At 41.7% G+C, this 20,487-nt stretch overlaps 1 protein-coding gene across 1 annotated transcript in view; it reads left to right on the top strand.

Moving 5' to 3' along the window:
* Positions 1–15,477, top strand: part of LOC111747598 (leukocyte-associated immunoglobulin-like receptor 1) — an 80,624-nt gene extending 65,147 nt beyond the window's left edge. Inside the window, exon 11 of the transcript XR_010323272.1 lies at positions 1,582–15,477. The gene's annotated coding sequence lies outside the window, so the exon portion shown is untranslated. The remainder of the gene's footprint in view (positions 1–1,581) is intronic.
* Positions 15,478–20,487: the final 5,010 nt, after the last annotated feature.

Here is a 20,487-nt window from a genome sequence, read left to right as displayed (position 1 = left end):
TGGGCTCCTTCTCTTTCCCATCCTGTGAACATGAGGCTACATCCCATATGACCTCTCTATACATTTTCTGGACCACTTTCATGTAATATATTTTTCATTATTTCTAATTACCAAATTCCCTATGTTTGCTATGGAGAATCCATCTCCTCAGCTCAAACTATGGAATCTAGTTTCAATAACTGAATATATAAACAAAAATAAAATTTCAGCCTAGAAAAGGTAAATACAAAATCATGCCCTAACACACTCCGTGGAACTCACAACTCCATTCATTGTCACTCTTCAGTATTCATACAGATATCTACTGTGGTTTTGACAAAATCACCACTTGGAATCAACACACTGGTGTTTGATGTAACAGCCAAGAGGTGTGCAGGTAATAAGCTCTCTGAAAAATTATTCTTACAAAGCCTGATTTGTGGCATTTGTCAGTTTCTGTGATGTAAATACTCTCTTCATGACCAGCTTTAAGGTCCCACTGTGATGTCACGAAAGGCAGAGTTGGGAATGATGCACAGAATTGTATTTCACAAATAGGTACTAGACAACTGCAACGTGCCACTCTCATGGCCTCTATTTGCATCTCTGTTTCTTCTAGTTTTAATATAATAACTTTTACCTGAAAGTTATAGTCCAATTTCAGTGCAATTATAATATCAAAATCCTAGTACATTCACATGAGAGTCACAAGGAAAAAATTAAAAAAATCAATTGTGGGGAAGAATATTGAGCTCCCAGAATTCCAAAACATTACAGATACATGTACGAACATTTTCAACAAGTTAGGGGAGTAGATTGGAATCACCTAGTTGAAATGCAGAAACTCAGAGGTATGACCATTAAATGTATACCCTGGAAAAAATGTGCACATATGCACAAGGATACATTCATAAGAACATTGACAAGAGTGTCATTCACAAATACAGAAACTATGGCTTCTAAAATGTGAGTTGCACCCCTTGAATGTAGCATCTTCTTGCAAAATACACCCTGAAAAAATGCCTGCTCAATTCTCTCCTTGTTAAAGAGGGAGCAGGAAGGAGGGAAATTTGAGAAGGAGGACAGAAGAAGTAGGACGAGGATCCTAACCCTCTTTCTCCATTCCAATTGTGTCCATGAAGACAAAGCCTGCGAAGGACAGAACATTCACTTCAACACTCAATACCAACAACTGACTATCAATACCTGGTTTTCCCATTCACACCTTTGGCTGGAGATTGCAAGAGGTGATCCATGCCCATATGAACCCCAAGACTCTAACGCAGGGGCCACCTCACAGGATTCACCACTTCCTGTGAAGTGTTTGTTTTGACTATGGCCACATATTTGTCCAAACATTTCATCCAGCATTTCTATCAGTTTGAAGCAGAATTGGGCCATGGGGTACGACTTCAGTTGGCCCATTGATGTGAACTCTGACACCACAATAAATTCAGTCCCTCCCACGTCTTCACGTGTTCCATAAAACCATCACAGATTGAGCCCTTTCCATATGAGAGGCACCCCTGGATTCTTACAACCCTGAGGGGAGAGGTCATTATCATCTTACTAGTGAAAAAAAATTTTTTTTTTTTTAACCAGGAGGAAAATGAGAATCACAAAAAGGAAGTCACCCGCTCAAGATTGACATCACTTATGTCACGGCTACATCTTCATTTGAAATCTCTGAATTGCCTTCAACCAGTGCTCTTACCTAGTGCCTGAAGAAAGAATTCAGAGTATGAGATGGGGAGCTCTGCACAGGGCATGAAGGGGCACTAAGGAGCAGAAGCAACTCAGAGGCTCTGAAGGTTTTCCACTTATAGAAACAGGGATGTAATTTAAGGGAAGTATTTAGGACAACAAAAACCCACAATCCTGGCCATGAAAAAGGAATGTGCTTTCTTCTGAGAGTCGATGAACAGTCTTATAAACATCTCCAGATGCCTCTTTCTCTGTATGGGTTCATCTTCTCTTTGATGGCCCCATTGGCTTCTCCAGTCAACCAAGGCACCCTCTCCTGCTTCGCATCCAATCATCAAGTTCAAACAGTTCTACCTCGTGATGCCAATGCCATCACACCAGACTCCTTCCTGTCCCTACTCTAGGCTCTTTCTCCCTATTGTAGTTTATTCTCCCCAAAGACCCCATTCTGAAATGGCTCTGACCCTGCATGCTCAATATTCTTGCACAGGGTTCCATATTTCTCTAAAGAAGATCCAAGTTCCTCCTGCTGAAATTCAAGTTTGTCAATGATCAAGCCTGAGCTAAACTCTCCAGCCACAGCAAACACTGTTCCTCCCACCTCTGCCTCAGAAAACACACATACATACAACCTTATACACACATCAAGGTATGTGATCATTAGGGTTGTGTGTCAACTTGGTGCCATGATTTCAGTGGTTTGGCAGTTATGACATAGTTTGGCAATCGTATGATGATGTGACCACTTCCATGACGAGCTTTGACATAATGCGATCACCTCCATGATGGGATCTGCTGTGAGTAGCCAATCAGTTGAAAGGGAGATTCCTTGGGTGTGTGGCCTGCACTGAATATAAGTGGACATTCTGGCAAGGCTAACGGGCTTTTCCTTGCTCTGGACGCTGCAAGTGGCTCCTGTTCATCTGGCCTCTGGTTCTTGGGACTTGAGCTTACTTGCAGACTTACCTGCCAGTCTTGGAATTCATCGGTCTTCTAAGCCTGTGAGCAAGAGCTCTGCTGTCTGACACGCTGATCTTGGATTTGCCAGCGCCTGTGGCTACATGAATCAGGAGAAGCCTCCAGCCACAGAATTGGAACATTCCAGCCTCTACAACAACGTGAGCCATTTCCTTTATATAAATCTCTCTATACATATATTTATATGCTTTACTGGTTTTGCTTCTCTAGAGAACCCAGCCTAAGACAAGGTATTCAGCATTTTGAGCCTTTTCTTGGGCTGCTTTATCAGCCAATATTTATGAATATAGGAAACTCCTTTACAATCTCCCTTACTAAGATAAAGACTAAGAAGTCTTCCTGCTACATTTCACTCAACTGTAAATGTGTTTGTGTCATAAGGTTTGTGTAAAGGTTACATGAGAAACCCTCACAAACCACTTAGAATAATAATTGGCACATCATATAGTTGTTAGGTGCTGTCAAGTTGGTTCCAAGTTATAGTGACCCTATGTATGACAGAACAAATCACTGCCCAGTCATCTGCCATCCTCACAATCATTGTTAGGCTTGCTCCCATAATGTAGAGGTTGAGGTAATTTTGGAGTTTTATTATTGCTTAGTTTAAGTGTGGTCTTGCCACATACCATTCTCTGCATACTAGTGGTCTTCCTAAAAGAGAAAATTTTTTATACTTTTTCTTGCTTAAAGTCTCTGTGGCCTTAAATATAAAATCCAAATCATGTGCATGAGGCACAAGACCCTGTGTGACCAGGTCCCAGCGTGTCCCTGATTCCTCTCAGTTCTTAGAACAGTTTAAGCTCTTTCCGATGGAGAATGTCTTCCCCTCATGTATGACAATTCCTACATAAGCCGTGATCTCTCCCTCCTCCAGAAGGTCTCTTCACTCCCATGATCCAGATTGCATGCTATCCACCTATTTTACTCCTTTCTTACACCTTGCTAAAACTGTAGCTGAATTACTCATTATTGAAATATTTGCAATGTCTGTTTTCTCTTCATTTGAGCTCCATGGGTCCAGGAAGGAATCTGTGCGCTTTGCCCTTGAAGTTCCAATATCAGGCACCATTCCTGGCACATGCTCAGTGTTCAATAAACATTTGTTGATTGCATGGTTGATGGAAGGAAGGACCAAAATGTGCATTTAGGGAGGGTCAGAAAAGGGAAGGGATTTGTTCTAGATCATCCAACTTCTATAAAAGGCAGACTCAGAATTATAACTGAAACTGGGTTGGCTCCTGAGCCCTAATTGTCTAGTCTCATGCTCTGGATTTGGGTTTTGTATGAGGTGGATGAGATGGACGCATCTGAGCTGCAGAGTGCTGGGTGTCAAGTTAGACACAACCTGGTCTGAAAGATCTTGAGAGCCTTCTATCTCCTCAGCTCCAACCACTGGGAAGATCAGAGCCATGTCCCAGGGAGGGGGTTTTCCACTTCCTTTGAGGACATAGATGACGAAACCACGTGACTCATACCACAGACCCTAAGACTTTTCACACCATGTGGGTCTGATGCTCCTGTTGTCTTTTGTGGACATTATAATTTGTCTAAGCCCTGGAGACTATGGGAGAGAGAGCTACAACCCCAATCCTCCCAACCCATCTTTGTCTTGGTAAGCTTTGGTGGAAAAGAGAAGGGATTAGGTCCTTTTTGCCACATGCAGGTCCTCATTCCTTGGGAAGCTCCAAGTACTAAGGAGGCTCAAGTGGAGGCTGAGCCTCTGGAGGTGGAGAGAACCTTCTCAGCTCCAGGATTGACCCCACTCAGGGGACGGACAACCTATGGAACTTCTGTGTGTGGATGGGAGGAACAAGTTTTTCACAGAGAACTCTATCCCAGTGATGTGATGGAGCCACTGGTACCAGGTATAGATATATGAGTCCTCCCACAGACCCACCAGTTACAACATTGTTGTCCAGGACAAGGAAACCCCTGGGTGGCTCAGGGATAGCACAGAGAGTCTGGGCTGGTGATGACCAGTCATGGAGGGATCTTGGAGTGAGAGCTGGGGAAACTGAGGTTCAAACCCCTTGAAATTCAGGTCTGATTCCTTTCCAGGAACCGTTCCTAAATCTTCCATCTGGGCTGACCCAAGTACCATAATCACCTGGGGAAGTCCATCTGGTGTCAGAGGTCTCTGCAGGCATTTGACTAGCATCTGTGTAAAGAGGGAGTCTCTAAACTCTGGAATACCTGGGTTCTATTGGACTCCAGGGACAAGGCTAGTTACTCTAATGAATACGTTAACATATATGATATAGCGCGATTTCAGTGTACATATCACTGTTCAATAGGCTGGTCAGAGCAGAGTGACCTCGGCTTCTGGTAGTGATAGGTAAGAAACAGGGGCCAGGACATCCCTCCATGGTCAGCTCCTCCTCACAGGCAGAAGGGAGCAGAAGGTCCCTCAGGTGAGACCTCACACCACACTTGTGTGAGGTGAGAGTAGCCCCCCTTTAACTCAGCTCCCTTCTTCTCCCTCAGGAATACACAGCAAATCCTCCTTCTCAGTCCATCTAAGCCCTCTGGTGGCTTCAGGAGGTAATGGTTTCTTCTTGTGTAGCTCAAAAGACACAATGGACACTTTCTATCTGCTCAAGGAGGGAGAAGCTGACCCACCCAGATACAAGAAATCTCAGTTCTCTGCTGAAAGGCACTAGACCTTTTTTCCAGTGGATCCTGTGGACACCTCGCATAGGGATACCTACAGATGCTATGGTTCTTCTAGCACTTACCCCATCAGTGGTCATTCCCCAGTGACCCTTTGGATCTCCTGCTCCAAGTGAAGAGCCCCCATCCCATGTCCATTCAGGGCTCAGATTGTCAGCTCACAGTCAGTCCCTGGATTCTTCTGTGCTATGATGGGAAGGAAGGGAGCAACAAGAGGGGGCCCTGTCCCACAGAGGGGTGGAAAAAGTGGGAAATTCCAACAACCTCTCCATCCTAACAACTACCCTAGGATTCTAGGCTGTTCTAGATGATGGGATGGCAGAGGTTGAAGGATGAATGAAGCCCTCCTAGGAGGAAAGGAGCTTGGGCTGAAGAAGGCTAGAAAGGCAGCCCCAGCTCCACATCATCCTCCTGTCCCTGTTCCAAGCAGCATTTAGAGCTTCAGCCCCTCACCCACATGGACACGAACTCCATGACAGTCAAGTCTCAGGCCAGAGGAATCAGTCTCCCACAGGTCTGGTCTTCCGTTCTCAGTTTATTCTTGTCTTGTTCAAATCTTTACAAAAGGGGCTGTAGCCCAGAGGAACTGGGGAAGGTGATGGAAATTAAGGGGAGAGACCTCATGTATCTGGAGCACTGGAGTCATTGGTGCCTTTTAGGTGGTCAGTGTGTGGGAGGAAATATCTGAAGGAGAAGAGGCCAAGGTGAGTTGGGGAGAGAAGAGCAGACTCAGTTCTTCACCCCTTCAATCGTGCTGATTTCTAGGGGCCACTAAGAGTCATCACCAGGCACCCCTGGAGTCATGCCCATAATATGAAGAATAAAGGGTGTCTCTTATTTTGGGAATCAGAGTGGTTGGGGGATTCATGGGAAGTCATAGCCGGAAGTTGAGTTGGATCGACAACTCCTGGGTTGGAGGCCCTGGCAAAATTTTATCCAACTCTAGGTCTTTATTCTCCCATCAGGAAAAGAATAAATCCTGTCCTGGATTTCAAAAGGCCCAATCAGTTCAGAACTTGTGTTCCAATGACTTCCTGGGAAAGGAGGTGTCAGAATGCATCTGGGGCTTCAGTCCACTCTGGACACGTCCTGTTTCCTCCAGAAATTGTGGTCATGCTGTGGGAGAAAACACTGAAGGATAGAACAGATGCCTGCCCAAGTGTTCTTCCTCAGTTTCCATGAGTACTTGGTTGTCAGCCTAATAGGGTCATCCGCAAAAAGACCATCTGTGAGAACTTGTGTAAAGTAATCCTTCCTCTTGACCTCCTAAGGGCAGGCTCTTCTTGGTTCCCTGAGGAAAGGCTCCTCTCAGGATAGGCCTCCTCTCTTGGCCCTCAGCTCTCACTTTGGCCAGACCTCTCCCCTGTCTGGTCAAGTATTACACAGCTCTTTAGCTCCACCGACAAGTGCCCAGAGGCATCCCACTCTGCCAGCAAGCCTTTTGCCCAAAGGCTCTCAACTCTCTTGCACTGTGGGTTGATACACCCACTGTAGCTTCCTTTCTCAGTGAGCCAGGAAACCCACAGCGCCATCTCACACCAGTCTCCTGTTTCTGCTGCTGTCATTTTTCTGCCATTGCTTCTCACCAGCTCACACCATCTCTGGTGTTGCATCTCTCTCTCTCTGTGTCACCTGGGTCTAGGAGGTTCTCAGCACAGGAACCTGGGTTCAAAAGACACACTTCACTCCTGGCTCTTCCTTCTTGATGGAAGTGAGGTCCCCTTGTTTCTCTGGAATGAGCTCATTTTAAGCCTAGTGGGATGGCAAGACTGATCAATCCCCTCATTAGGGTTCCATACACCTTATATGAATGATCCCACCACCACAAGAGTTCAGAGCACCTTATCTGCATTATTAGCAGTTTGTGCAATCCACTTGTTGGGCTACAAACACCTTGTTTGTACAGTTCCACTCAGTCCTTGTGTTGAAGTCACAAAGACTATGACTAGAAGGGCCATATTAAGTAATTCACTGCACCGCACTAACATATTTATTTTTAGTGAATAGTTACAAATTCATGCATGGATTTCAAGAATTGGAGTATGCCCCACATCTAATTCCAAATTTTACACTCTGTAATAGCCCCCTACATTAACTACCAGGAAAAGCACACAATTATATCCTCTGGGTTTTTAATATAAATGTTAAACACAAAATTTCCCAATTTCATTGAATCTTTTGAAATTTATATGATACTTGACACTCTCTTTTCAGGAGCCACACTTTTGCTATTATCAATATCAAAATTGCCATTTTTTTTTTCTTTGAAGCCCTGTACTCTTTGCTTTTTATTATGTTGTGGCTTGTTCCTTAGGAGCCCTGGTGGTGTAGTGGTTAAGCCAACCAGAAGGTTAAAACCCAACAGCCGGTCTGTGGGAGAAAGATGTTGCAGTATGCTTCCATAAACATTACAGCCTCGGAAACTATATGGGGCAACTACTCTTTCCTATAGGGCCTCTACAAGTCAGAACTGACAGGACGACAATAGGTTTGGCTTGTTCTTATCAGTCCAGATTATAATCACTCTGAATACACTTAAGTTTATACTAAAATAAAAATAACATTGGATTAAAAACAGTTCACCTCACAGCTTTGTTTGTTTCATCCAAACGCATAATGTTAGCCTGTCTTTGTGGCAAGAAACCCACAGATACCTTCAAGAATATTCAAGCAAAATCTTTAAATTATTTTTTTTATTGAACTTCAGATGAAGGTTTACAGAACAAACTAGTTTCTCATCAAACAGTTAGTACACACATTGTTGTATGACATTGGTTAACAGCCCCATGACATGTCAACACTCTCCTTTCTCAACCCTGGGTTCCCTATTACTAACTTTCCTGTTCCCTCCTACTTTCCAGTCCCTGCCCCAGGGCTGGTGTGCCCCTTTAGTCTTGTTTTGTTCTATGGGCCTGTTCAATCTTCGGCTGAAGGGTGAACCTCAGGAGCGGCCTCATTACTGAGCTGAAAGAGTGCCCAGGGTCCAATACTCTCAGGGTTTCTCCAGTCTCTGTCAGGCCAGCAAATCTGGTCTTTCTTTTCGAGTTAGAATTTTGTTCTATATTTTTCTCCAGCTCTGTCCGGGGCCCTCTATTATGATCCCTGTCAGAGCAGTCAGTGGTGGTAGCCAGGCTCCATCTGGTTGTACTGGACTCAGTCTTGTGGAAGCCATGGTAGATGTGGTCCATTAGTCCTTTGGACTAATCTTTCGCTTGTGTCTTTAGTTTTCTTCATTCTTCCTTGCTCCCAAAGAGGTGAGACCAGTGAAGTGTCCTAGATGGCTGCTCACAGGCTTTTAAGGCCCCAGACATCAAGCAAAATCTTTAATCGTAAATTTTTCACATGGTAACCAATAAAAGTGTCGTGATTTCAAACAGTATTTGCTCAATGTGTTTGTTTGTTTCGATGGCAACTTTCCATCATGGCTCTCCTGAGGTCTCTACATCCCACTTCTAATTCAATAAACCACACAGTTTTATGAATCATTTCACTCTATTTTACTGTTGGAGTTACCGTCTGTTGTATAAAAGAAATTATCTCACACGTTAAAAAGTTGCTTACAGCTATAGGTATTTAAATGGCTACATTGACTTCACATCTTTGTAGAGTATAATCATTTAATTAAATATTGGCAGCTAATTTATCCTCTGCCTTAAGTAATCAAATTTTACCTGGAGAGTGGAAAAAATAATGAAGAGTACATTTCCAAGTGTTGGAGAGTTTGTACATCATCAGGCTCTTTAAGGAGCCATAGCTGGTGGAGTAAACCTTCACCTAAAGTTCAATAAAAAAAATAATTTAAAGATTTTGCTTGAATATACTTGAAGGTATCTGTGGGTTTCTTGCCACGAAGACAGGCTAACATTATGCATTTGGATGAAACAAACAAACAAAGCTGTGAGGTGAACTGTTTTTAATCCAATGTTATTTTTATTTTAGTATAAACTTAAGTGTATTCAGAGTGATTCTGTTTATGCCATGTATTAGGGCTCCTAACGTTGTCCCTATTTTTTCTTCCATAATCTTTATTGTTTTGGACTTTATGTTTAGGTCTTTGATGCATTTGGAGTTAGTTTTTGTGCATGGTGTGAGGTATGGGTCTTGTTTCATTTTTTTGCAGATGGATATCCAGTTATGGCAGCACCATCTGTTAAAAAGACTATCTTTTCCCCAATTAACTGACACTGGGCCTTTGTCAAATATCAGCTGCTCATATGTGGATGGATTTATATCTGGACTCTTGATTCTGTTCCATTGGTCTATGTGTCTGTTGTTGTACCAGTACCAGGCTGTTTTGACTACTGTGGTGGTATAATAGGTTCTGAAGTCAGGTAGAGTGAGGCTTCCCACTTTGTTCTTTTTCAGTAATGATTTACTTATCTGAGGCTTCTTTCCCTTCCATATGAAGGGGTCTGTTTTTCCATCTCATTAAAAAATGTCATTGGAATTTGGTTGCATTGTATATATAGATGGCTTTTGAGAGAATAGATATTTTTACAATGTTAAGTCTTCCTATCCATGAGCAAGGTATGTTTCTCCACTTATGTAGGTCCGTTTTGGTTTCTTGCAGAAGTGCCTTGTAGTTTTCCTTGTATAGGTCTTTTACGGCTCTGGTTAGATTTATTCGTAAGTATTTTATCTTCTTGGGGGCTATGGTGAATGGTATTGATTTGGTGATTTCCTCTTCGATGTTCTTTTTGTTGGTGTAGAGGAATCCAACTGATTTTTGTATGTTTATCTTGTAATCTGATACTCTGCTGAGCTCTTCTATTAGTTTCAATAGTTTTGTTTGTTTTGTTTTTTTTGAGGATTCTTTAGGGTTTTCTGTGTATAAGATCATGTCATCTGCAAACAGAGATACTTTTACTTCTTCCTCACCAGTCTGGATGCCCTTTATTTCTTTATCTAGCCTAATTGCTCTGGCTAGGACTTCCAGGACAATGTTGAATAAGAGTGGTGATAAGGGGCATCCTTGTCTGGTTCCCATTCTCAATGGGAATGCTTTCAGAATCTCTCCATTAAGGATGATGTTGGCTGTTGGCTTTGTATAAATACCCTTTATTATGTTGAGGAATTTTCCTTCTATTCCTATTTTGCTGAGAGTTTTTATCATGAATGGGGGTTGGACTTTGTCAAATGCCTTTTCTGCATCAATTGATAAAATCATGTGGTTCTTGTCTTTTGTTTTATTTGTATGGTGGGTTACATTAATTATTTTTCTAATATTGAACCAACCTTGCATACCTAATATAAATCCCAGTTGGTCACGGTGAATTATTTTTTTGATATGTTGTTGAATCCTGTTGGCTAGAATTTTGCTGAGGATTTTTGCATCTACGTTCATGAGGGATATGTCTGTAATTTTCTTTTTTTGTGCTGTCTTTAGCTGGTTTTGGTATCAGAGATATGCTGGTTTCATAGAATGAGTTGGGGAGTATTCCATCCTTTTCTATGCTTTGAAATACCTTTAGTAGTAGTGGTGTTAACTCTTCTCTGAAAGTTTGGTAGAACTCTGCAGTGAAGCCATCCAGTCCAAGGCTTTTTTTTGTTGTTGAGAGTTTTTTGATTACCGTTTCAATCTCTTTTTTTGTTATGGGTCTATTTAGTTGTTCTACTTCTGTTTGTGTTAGTTTAGGTAGGTAGTGTGTTTCTAGGGGTTCATCCATTTCTTCTAGGTTTTCAAGTTTGTTAGAGTACGATTTTTCATCATAATCTGATATCATTCTTTTAATTTCAGTTGGGTCTGTTGTGATATGGCCAATCTCATTTCTTATTCGGGTTGTTTCCTTTCCTCTTTTACGTTAGTCAGTCTGGCCAATGGTTTGTCAATTTTGTGAATTTTTTCAAAGACCCAGCTTTTGGCCTTGTTAACTTTTTCAATTGTTTTTCTGTCTTCTAATTCATTTAATTCTGCTCTAATTTTTATTACTTGTTTTCTTCTGGTGCCTGAGAGTTTCTTTGGTTGCTCTCTTTCTATTTGTTCAAGTTGTAGGGACAGTTCTTTGAGTTTGGCTCTTTCTTCTTTTTGTATGTGTGCATTTATTGATATAAATTGACCTCTGAGCACTGTTTTTGCTCTGTCCCAAAGGTTCTAATAGGAACTGTTTTCATTCTCATTGCATTCTATGAATTTCTTTATTCCCTCCTTAATGTCTTTTATAACCCAGTCTTTTTTCAGCAGGGTATTGTTCACTTTCCAAGTATTTGATTTCTTTTCCCTAGTTTTTCTGTTACTGATTTCTACTTTTATGGCCTTATGGTCTGAGAAGGTGCTTTGTAATATTTAGATGTTTTGGGTTCTGCAAAGTCTTGCTTTATGTGGTCTATTCAAGGGAATGTTCCATGTGCACTAGAAAAGAAAGTATACTTTGCAGCTGTTGGGTGGAGTGTTCTGTATAAGTCTATGAGGTCAAATTGGTCGATTGTAGCAATTAAATCTTCCATGTCTTTATTGAGCTTCTTACTGGATGTCCTGTCCTTTACTGAAAGTGGTGTGTTGAAGTCTCCTACTATAGTTGTGGAGGTGTCTATCTCACTTTTCAATTCTGTTAGAGTTTGGTTTGTGTATCTTGCAGCCCTGTCATTGGGTTCATAAATATTTAATATGCTTATATCTTCCTGGTAAATTGTCCCATTAATCATTATGTAGTGTCCTTCTTTATCCTTTGTGGTGGATTTAACTTTAAAGTCTATTTTGTCAGAAATTAATATTGCCACTCCTGCTCTTTTTTGATTGTTGTTTGCTTGATATTTTTTTTTCCATCCTTTGAGTTTTAGTTTGTTTGAGTCTCTAAGTCTAAGGTGTGTCTCTTGTAGGCAGCATATAGTTGGATTGTGTTTTTTTAATCCAATCTGCCACTCTCTGTCTCTTTATTGGTACAGTTAGTCCATTTACATTCAGCATAATTATAGAAAAACAGGAGTTTAGTGCTGTCATTTTGCTGCTTTATTTTGTGTGTTGTTGACAATTTCATTTTTCCACTTATTTTTTTTGTTCTGAGAAGTTTTTCTCTGTAAATTGTGTGTTCTTCATTTTCATAGTAGTTGAATTTATTTTTGCTGAGTCATTATGTTTATCTCAGTTTTTATTGTGAAATATGGAATTGTTAGACCTCTTTGTGGTTACCTTAATATTTACCCCTATTTTTCTAAGTAAAAACCTAACTTGTATCACCCTATATTGCCTTGGTTTCCTTTCCATCTGGAAGATCTATGCCTCCTGTATTTAGTCCCTCTTTTTTGATTATTGTAATCTTTTACATAATGACATCAATGATTCCCTGTTTTGAGCATTTTTTTTTAATTAATCTTATTTTGTTTTTGTGATTTCCCTATCTGAGTTGATATCAGGATGTTCTGTTCTGTGACCTTGAGTTGTGTTGGTATCCGATATTATTGATTTCTTGACCAAAGAATTTCCTTTAGTAGTTCTTGCAGCTTTGGTTTGGTTTTTGCAAATTCTCTAAGCTTGTGTTTATCTGTAAATGTCTTAATTTCACCTTCATATTTTAGAGAGAGTTTTGCTGGATGTTATGATTCTTGGCTGGCAGTTTTTCTCCTTCAGTGCTCTATATATGTCATCCCATTACCTTCTTGCCTGCATAGTTTCTGCCGAGTAGTCTGAACTTACTCTTATTGATTCTTCTTTATATGTGACTTTTCATTTATCCCTGGCTGCTTTTAAATTTTTCTCTTTATCTTTGGTTTTGGCAAGTTTGATGATAATATTTCTTGGTGATTTTCTTTTGGAATCTATCTTGTATGGGGTTCAATGAGCATCTTGGATAGATACCCTTTAATTTTTCACAATGCCAGGGAAGTGTTCTGCCAACAGGTCTTCAACCATTTTCTATGTATTTTCTGTTATCCCTCCCTGTTCTGGAACTCCAATCACACAGAAGTTATTCTTCTTAATAGAGTCCCACATGATTCTCAGGGTTTCTTCATTATTTTTAATTCTTTTATCTGATTTTTCTTCAAATATATTGGTACCAATTGCCTTATCCTCCATCTCCCCAACTCTGCATTCCAATTCCTCTATTCTGTTCCTCTGACTTCATATTGAGTTGTCTAATTCTGTAATTTTATTATTAATCTTTTGAATTTCTGAATGCTGTCTCTCTATGGATTCTTGCAGCTTATTAAATTTTTCACTATATTCTTGAATAATCTTTTTGATTTCTTTAACTGTTTTATCTGTGTGTTCCTTGGCTTTTTCTGTAGATTGCCTTATTTCATTTCTGAGGTCAACCTTGATGTCTTGAAGCATTCTGTATATTAGTTTTTTATATTCTACATCTGGCAATTCCAGGAATGTATCTTCACCTGGGGAAGATTTTGATTCTCTGATTTGGGGGTTTGTAGAAGCAATCATGGTCTGTTTCTTTATGTGATCTGATATTGACCGCTGTCTCCGAGCCATCTATAAGATGTTGTAATGGTTTATTTTATATTTGCTCATTGAGTCTTCTTGTTTTGTTTTGTTCCAATACACCCAGATGGGCTACTAGAGTGTGCTAACTTGATTGTTGTAGCCTTTGAATCACTTATGTGCTGTTACCAGCTGGTTTGAGCTGTTACCACGTATATGAGCCTGTTAGTCCATTCACTATTCTTGAATAGACTCAGCTCAGGTGTCCTGATAGTGGGTCACCTAGTGTGTGTGTAGGCTCTCATCTATAATCCCAGAGGAGTAGTGGTGATGGTTGGATGTGCTGGTTTCTAGTATCAGCAGGAGGTCACACTCCAAGGAGGGCAGGATGCTGACAGCCTTCCCCCAAGTGCCAGTGAAGTAAGAGTGTCTCTATTCTCTAGAGCATTCTGGTGGGTGTGCTTTGCAACTGTACCTTAGGCACCCAATGCTTGTATCTCTAAAGATTGGTAGACATCTCTATCCTCAGACCCCTTTAGCTGGTGGCTAGGTGGTGTGGATGAAGCTTCAGCCCTCAGTTCCCTGCTGTAGATAAGTGAGGACCCTGTTTAATAGGTAGAGAGATATCAGACCTCCAAAACTTGCCTTTCTACTGCTCAGCTAAAACAATTACAGTCAGATCTCTATCAGAATTGTCTTTGCATTATAATAGCCACCAGGTTCTCTGTAGGGATGAAAGCCAAAGACTGTGGATCTCTTATGCCTGGATGGAGCTGGTTCTGTATTGTTATTCTGGTTTAGGGAAGTCAGGAAAGGGTTTTTCCCCTGATTGTTAATTGCTGTTTTTCTCAGGCCAGGAGAATGGGTTAGAAGAAAAAAAAAACACAGAGCACTTCACTCTCTGGCCCAGAGAATTCCAATGTTAATGAAGCTAGCTGGGGCACGGAGAGGAGGGATCAGATAGATAGAAGAGAGTGTTGTTGTTGTTGTTGTTGTTAGGTGCCGTGAAGTCGGTTCCAACTTATAGTGACCCTATGCACATCAGAATGAAACATTGCCTGGTCCTGAGCCATCCTTACAATTGTTGTTATGCTTGAGCTCATTGTTGCAGCCACTGTGTCAATCCATCTCATTGAGGGTCTTCCTCTTTTCTGCTGACCCTGTACTCTGCCAAGCATGATGTCCTTCTCCAGGGACTGATCCCTCTTGACAACAGGTCCAAAGTATGTAAGACACAGTCTTGCCATCCTTGCCTCTGAGGAGCATTCTAGTTGTACTTCTTACAAGACAGATTTGTTCATTCTTTTGGCGGTCCATGGTATATTCTATATTCTTTGCCAACACCACAATTCAAAGGTGTCAATTCTTCTTCAGTCTTCCTTATTCGTTGTCCAGCTTTCACATGCATATGATGCAATTGAAAATACCATGGCTTGGGTCACGCACACCTTAGTCCTCAAGGTAACAGACATCTTTGCTCTTCAACACTTTGAAGAGGTCCTTTGCAGCAGATTTGCCCAATGCAATGCATCTTTTGATTTCTTGACTGCTACTTCCATGGGTGTTGATCGTGGATTCAAGTAAAATGAAATCCTTGACAACTTCAATCTTTTCTCCTTTTATCATGATGTTGCTCATTGGTCCTGTTGTGAGGATTTTTGTTTTCTTTATGTTGAGGTGCAATCCATACTGAAGGCTGTGGTCTTTGATCTTCATTAGTAAGTGCTTCAAGTCCTCTTCACTTTCAGCAAGCAAGATTGTGTCATCTGCATAATGCAGGTTGTTAATGAATCTTCCTCCAATCCTGATGGCCCGTTCTTCTTCTTATAGTCCAGCTTCTCAGATTATTTGCTCATCATACAGATTGAATAAGTATGCTGAAAGAATACAACCCTGACGCACACCTTTCCTGACTTTAAACCAATCAGTATCCCCTTGTTCTGTCCAGACAACAGCCTCTTAATCTATGTAAAGGTTCCTCATGCGCACAACTAAGTGTTCTGGAATTCCCATTCTTCGCAATATTATCCATAGTTTGTTATGATCCACAAAGTTGAATGCCTTTGCATAGTCAATAAAACACAGGTAAACATCCTTCTGGTATTCTCTGCTTTCAGCCAGCATCCATCTGACATCAGCGATGATATCCCTGGCTCCACGTCTTCTTCTGAAACCAGCCTGAATTTCTGGTAGTTCCCTGTCGATATACTGCTGCAGCCATTTTTGAATGATCTTCAACAAAATTTTGCTTGCATGTGATATTAATGATACTGTTCTATAATTTCCACATTCGGTTGGATCACCTTTCTTGGGAGTAGGCATAAATATGGATCTCTTTCAATCAGTTGGCCAGGAAGCTGTCTTCCATATTTCTTGGCATAGACGAGTGAGCACCTCCAGCAATGCATCTGTTTGTTGAAACATCTCAACTGATATTCCATCAATTCCTGGAGCCTTGTTTTCTGCCAAAGCCTTCGGAGCAGCTTGGATTTCTTCCTTCAGTACCATCTGTTTCTGATCATACACCACCTCTTGAAATGGTTGAACATCGACTAATTCTTTTTGGTATAATGACTCTGTGTATTCCTTCCGTTTTCTTTTGATGCCTCCTGTGTCATTTAATATTTCCCATGGAATCCTTCACTACTGCAACTCAAGACTTGAATTTTTTCTTCAGTTCTTACAGTTTGAGAAATGCCAAGCGTGTTCTTCCCTTTTGGTTTTCCATCTCCAGCTCTTTGCACATGTCATTATAATACTTTGTCTTCTCGAGAGGCCCTTTGAAATCTTCTGTTCAGTTCTTTTACTTCATCAGTTCTTCCCTTTGCTTTAGCTGCTTGACATTGGAGAGCAAGTTTCAGAGTCTCCTCTGACATCCATCTTGGTCTTTTCTTTCTTTCCTGTCTTTTCAATGACCTCTTGCTTTCTTCATGGATAATGTCCTTGATGTCATCCCACAACTCGTCTGATCTTCGGTCACTAGTGTTCAATGTGTCAAATCTATTCTTGAGATGGTCTCTAAATTCAGGTGGGATATATTCCAGGTCATATTTTGGCTCTCATGGAGTTGCTCTGATTTTCTTCAGTTCTAGCTTGAACTTGCATAAGAGCAATTGATGGTCTGTTCCACGGTTGGCCCCGGCCTTGTTCTGACTGATGATATTGAGCTTTTCCATCATCTCTTTCCACAGATGTAGTCAATTTGATTTCTGTGTGTTCCATCTGGGGAGGTCCATGTGTATAGTCGCCTTTTATGTTGGTGAAAGAAGGTATTTGCAATGAAGAAGTCTTTGGTCTTGCAAAATTCTATCATTTGATCTCCAGCATTGTTTCTATCACCAAGGCCATATTTTCCAACTACTGATCCTTCTTCTTTGTTTCCAACTTTCACGTTCCAATCGCCAGTAATTATCAATGCATCTCAATTGCATGTTTGATCAATTTCAGACTGCAGCAGCTGATAAAAATCTTCTATTTCTACATCTTTGGCCCTAGTGGTTGGTGGGTAAATTTGAATAATAGTCGTATTAACTGGTCTTCTTTGTAGGCATATGGATATTATCCTATCACTGACAGCGATGTACTTCTTGAAACGTTCTTTTTGGTGGTGAGTGCAACACCATTCCTCTTCGAGTTGTCATTCCCAGCATAGCAGACTATATTGTTAAGAAAGAGTAGCATGGCAAAATAGGCAGAGTTACTTATCTTGTTTGGTTAGGACTGTTATCCGAGATTCCAGAGGTGTGTATAGTCTGTGTGTGCTGGCTGGGCCCCCACCGAGATTGCTCCAGAGGGTTAGGTCTGCGTCCCGTGCTTGCCTTGTCTCAGGAAGCCACCATCAGCCCTGTGGAGCCCTCTCCAAGGCCCAGCACCAGGTTGGTTTGTAGCCTGCATGTGCTGGATGGGTCCTTGCTGAGATTGCTCCAGGGTGTTAGGGATGCGTCCAGTGCTTGCCCTGCCTCAGGAAGCCACGATCAGCCCTGCCGCACTTCGTCCAAAGTCCAGCATCAAGGACTCCTGGCTGGGACTCTGCAGTCCAGGCTCTGAAACCAGTCACTGCTTCCCCACTATTTCTTGTTCCCCTGTCAGGCTCATCAGTGTATAGCCTGGGTCCACTGGCTGGATCCCTGCTGAGATTGCCCCAGAGGGTTAGGGCTGCATCCTCATGCTTGCCTTGTCTCAGGAAGCCACAATCAGCCCCACCACTCTGGCACCAATGATCCGCAAGGGCTCAGGGCTGAGGCACAGCACGCAGGGCTCCAGAAATGGTGGCTGCTTCAGTATGCAGCTTTTCACTCTCCTGTCACTCAGGTCAACTCCTTAGTTCTGTGTTTGATGGTCAGGGTTTGTAGATTGTCATGTATCTAATCAATTCACTTGTTTTTTCCAGTCTTTGTAGCAAGAGTGATCAGCGAAAGCTTCTGCTCGTCAGCCATCTTGGCACCCCCCAAAGCCCTACTTTCAGAATCAGAATTTTTTGTTTGTTTGTTTTTTTAATTGCGCATTAGGTGAAAGTTTACAGAGAAAATTAAATACCCATTTGATAGTTTGGACACAAAGCATTTTCATGGCCTTGGTTTCATTCCCCACAATGTGTCAGCATTCTCCCCTTTCCACCCTGGGTTTCTCATTTTGAAACATCAGGATGAAAGATCCTTATGTTGTTAACTATTTGATGCTTGGCAGAGAAACTTAAGAATTTGCAACAAGTACTAGGCCTAGAACATACTAATTGGAATATTTATTTGATTTTTACTTAGCAAACATTTTTAGAACAGTAACAAGGCGTGTATGTTATCTTGTCAGGAGGATATTGCATGTTGTAAATTAAATAACACATATATCTCAAAAACAGGCAGAAAGATACATTAAAACATCTTTATATTATTTTTGTTCTTGTTTGCTTGCTTGTTTTTTAAATTTATTGTGGTTAAATTTATATAACTAAAAATTTGCCATTTAACCATTTTTATAATTTCGAATGTAGGAAAATCAAATTTGAAATTATGGCTACGGGGGACTGGTTAAGTGAAGGAGTTCAAGTCAGGCCTTAGGTAGGGGCTGTGTTGAAACCATGAATCTACTCTGAAAATTATATCATCACCTCGCCCCCACAACCCATATTTAAGGTGAGAAGGAGCTGGTCTTCTTCCTGTGTGGTGAGCAGCCTGTGAACTCTATAAACTGTGATTTTCGGACCATCCCCAGAGCATCATGTTCATTTTTCAGTTTTTCTCAGCTCCAGTGTCCTGTCCAACAGAAGCAACACCATGTACCACAAATTCTTTATAGTCTCCTCTGTCTTGGTAAGCCATGGATGAGAAGAGAGGAGGGGTTTTTGTGGGAAAACCTAGCCTGAAGACCTGGGCTCTCCACAGCACAGGAACTTAGCCACAGAGGCTAAGTTCATCCACTACTGCTCAACCCCAGGCCCATCCGCCAAGGATTGTATCCCAGACAAGGCAGAATTACTGGGAGGTGGGAGTGATACGGTGTGAATCATCTCTACTGTGGTTTTCCCTTCAGGTTTCTGTCAGGTCCAGGGTTGCTGTGTTGGTCAAACGCAAAGGGTCTCCCAGACAGGAGGGCAGAACACAGGAATGTGGGCTGATGCTGATGACTCAGGAAGGGCTTTGTGGTAAAACTTCTAGGAGAACAAGAGGAGGCATCTCTGGAAACCCTAGAAGGTTTCTTTGCTCTAGAGAGTATCTCACCGGATACTCCCTCTGGACTGAGCCAGGATCTGAGGTGACCTGAAGGGACATTTGATATTCAGAACCTGGAATCTCTAGGGACAAATTAGGACAATCTCTGTAATGAGGAAAGGACCCAGTGCTGGGCCTTATGAACTAACTCAGGTTCTCCAGTCTGCCTATGACAGTTGAGCTAAAGGGCATTCCTGCTGTCACCATCTGAGAAGGATCTGGTCAACCCCTGGGCCTTGTGGCACATTTAGGTGTAGCAGAAATTTTTTAAAGGAGTTTCATTCTTTGTCTCATATGCTCAGGAAGCTGTCCTTCTAAGAGACAGAAGTTGTCCTTCTAATCTATGTATATATTTTTTGTGGTGATGCATAATAGTTTTTAAGAGCACCTTTATTCAATAATTTCCAGACACTCTAAGTAAATTGTCATTCTGGGAAACTTGTCATGTACATGCTAGAGTGAGCTGTGCCCTTGGCCCAGTACCAGCTAGTCCTGGGCATCAGGAGTTCCAGTTTGGGAGAGAAGCCTTGGAAGAATGTAAAGGAGAAGAAGGCCCTTGAGGACAGTGAGGGGAAGGGCAGCTCCACATTTTTCTCTCTAATGCTGTGCCTCCTTCTCCCACAGGAGATCATGACAAGCCCAAACTCTAAGCCTGACCTAGTCCTGTGATTCTTCTAAAAGGAAAAGTAACTCTTCACGGTCATTCCCACCTTGGGTTTGTTATATTCAAAATATTCAAAGGAAATAGCATTTCCATCCCTGAGCTCCAGAATAGAGTTTTCAAGAACGACTTCACCATGAGCCTTGTGACCACAGCACATGCAGAGGCCTACAGATGTTCTGGATATTACAGAGGCATTCACGTGTGGTCAGCACACAGTGACCTCCTGGAGATGATGATCACAGGTAAGAGGAGTTCAGCCCAAACCATGACCACCCTGTGTCCCAGACAGCCCTGTTCAGGGTCCATATCCCAGTGGAGTCCAGGGGATTATCGTAAAATTCCTAGTCAGGACGTACACTGGAAAGAGAAGCTACTCAGAATTTAGACAGGGTACTTAATATAGGGAATTGAGTGTT

Source organism: Loxodonta africana, chromosome 11, assembly GCF_030014295.1.
Source record: "Loxodonta africana isolate mLoxAfr1 chromosome 11, mLoxAfr1.hap2, whole genome shotgun sequence".
Lineage (NCBI taxonomy): Eukaryota > Metazoa > Chordata > Mammalia > Proboscidea > Elephantidae > Loxodonta > Loxodonta africana.
The sequence above is the reverse complement of the archived record's forward strand: the minus strand, read 5'-3'. Positions and strand labels throughout refer to the sequence as shown.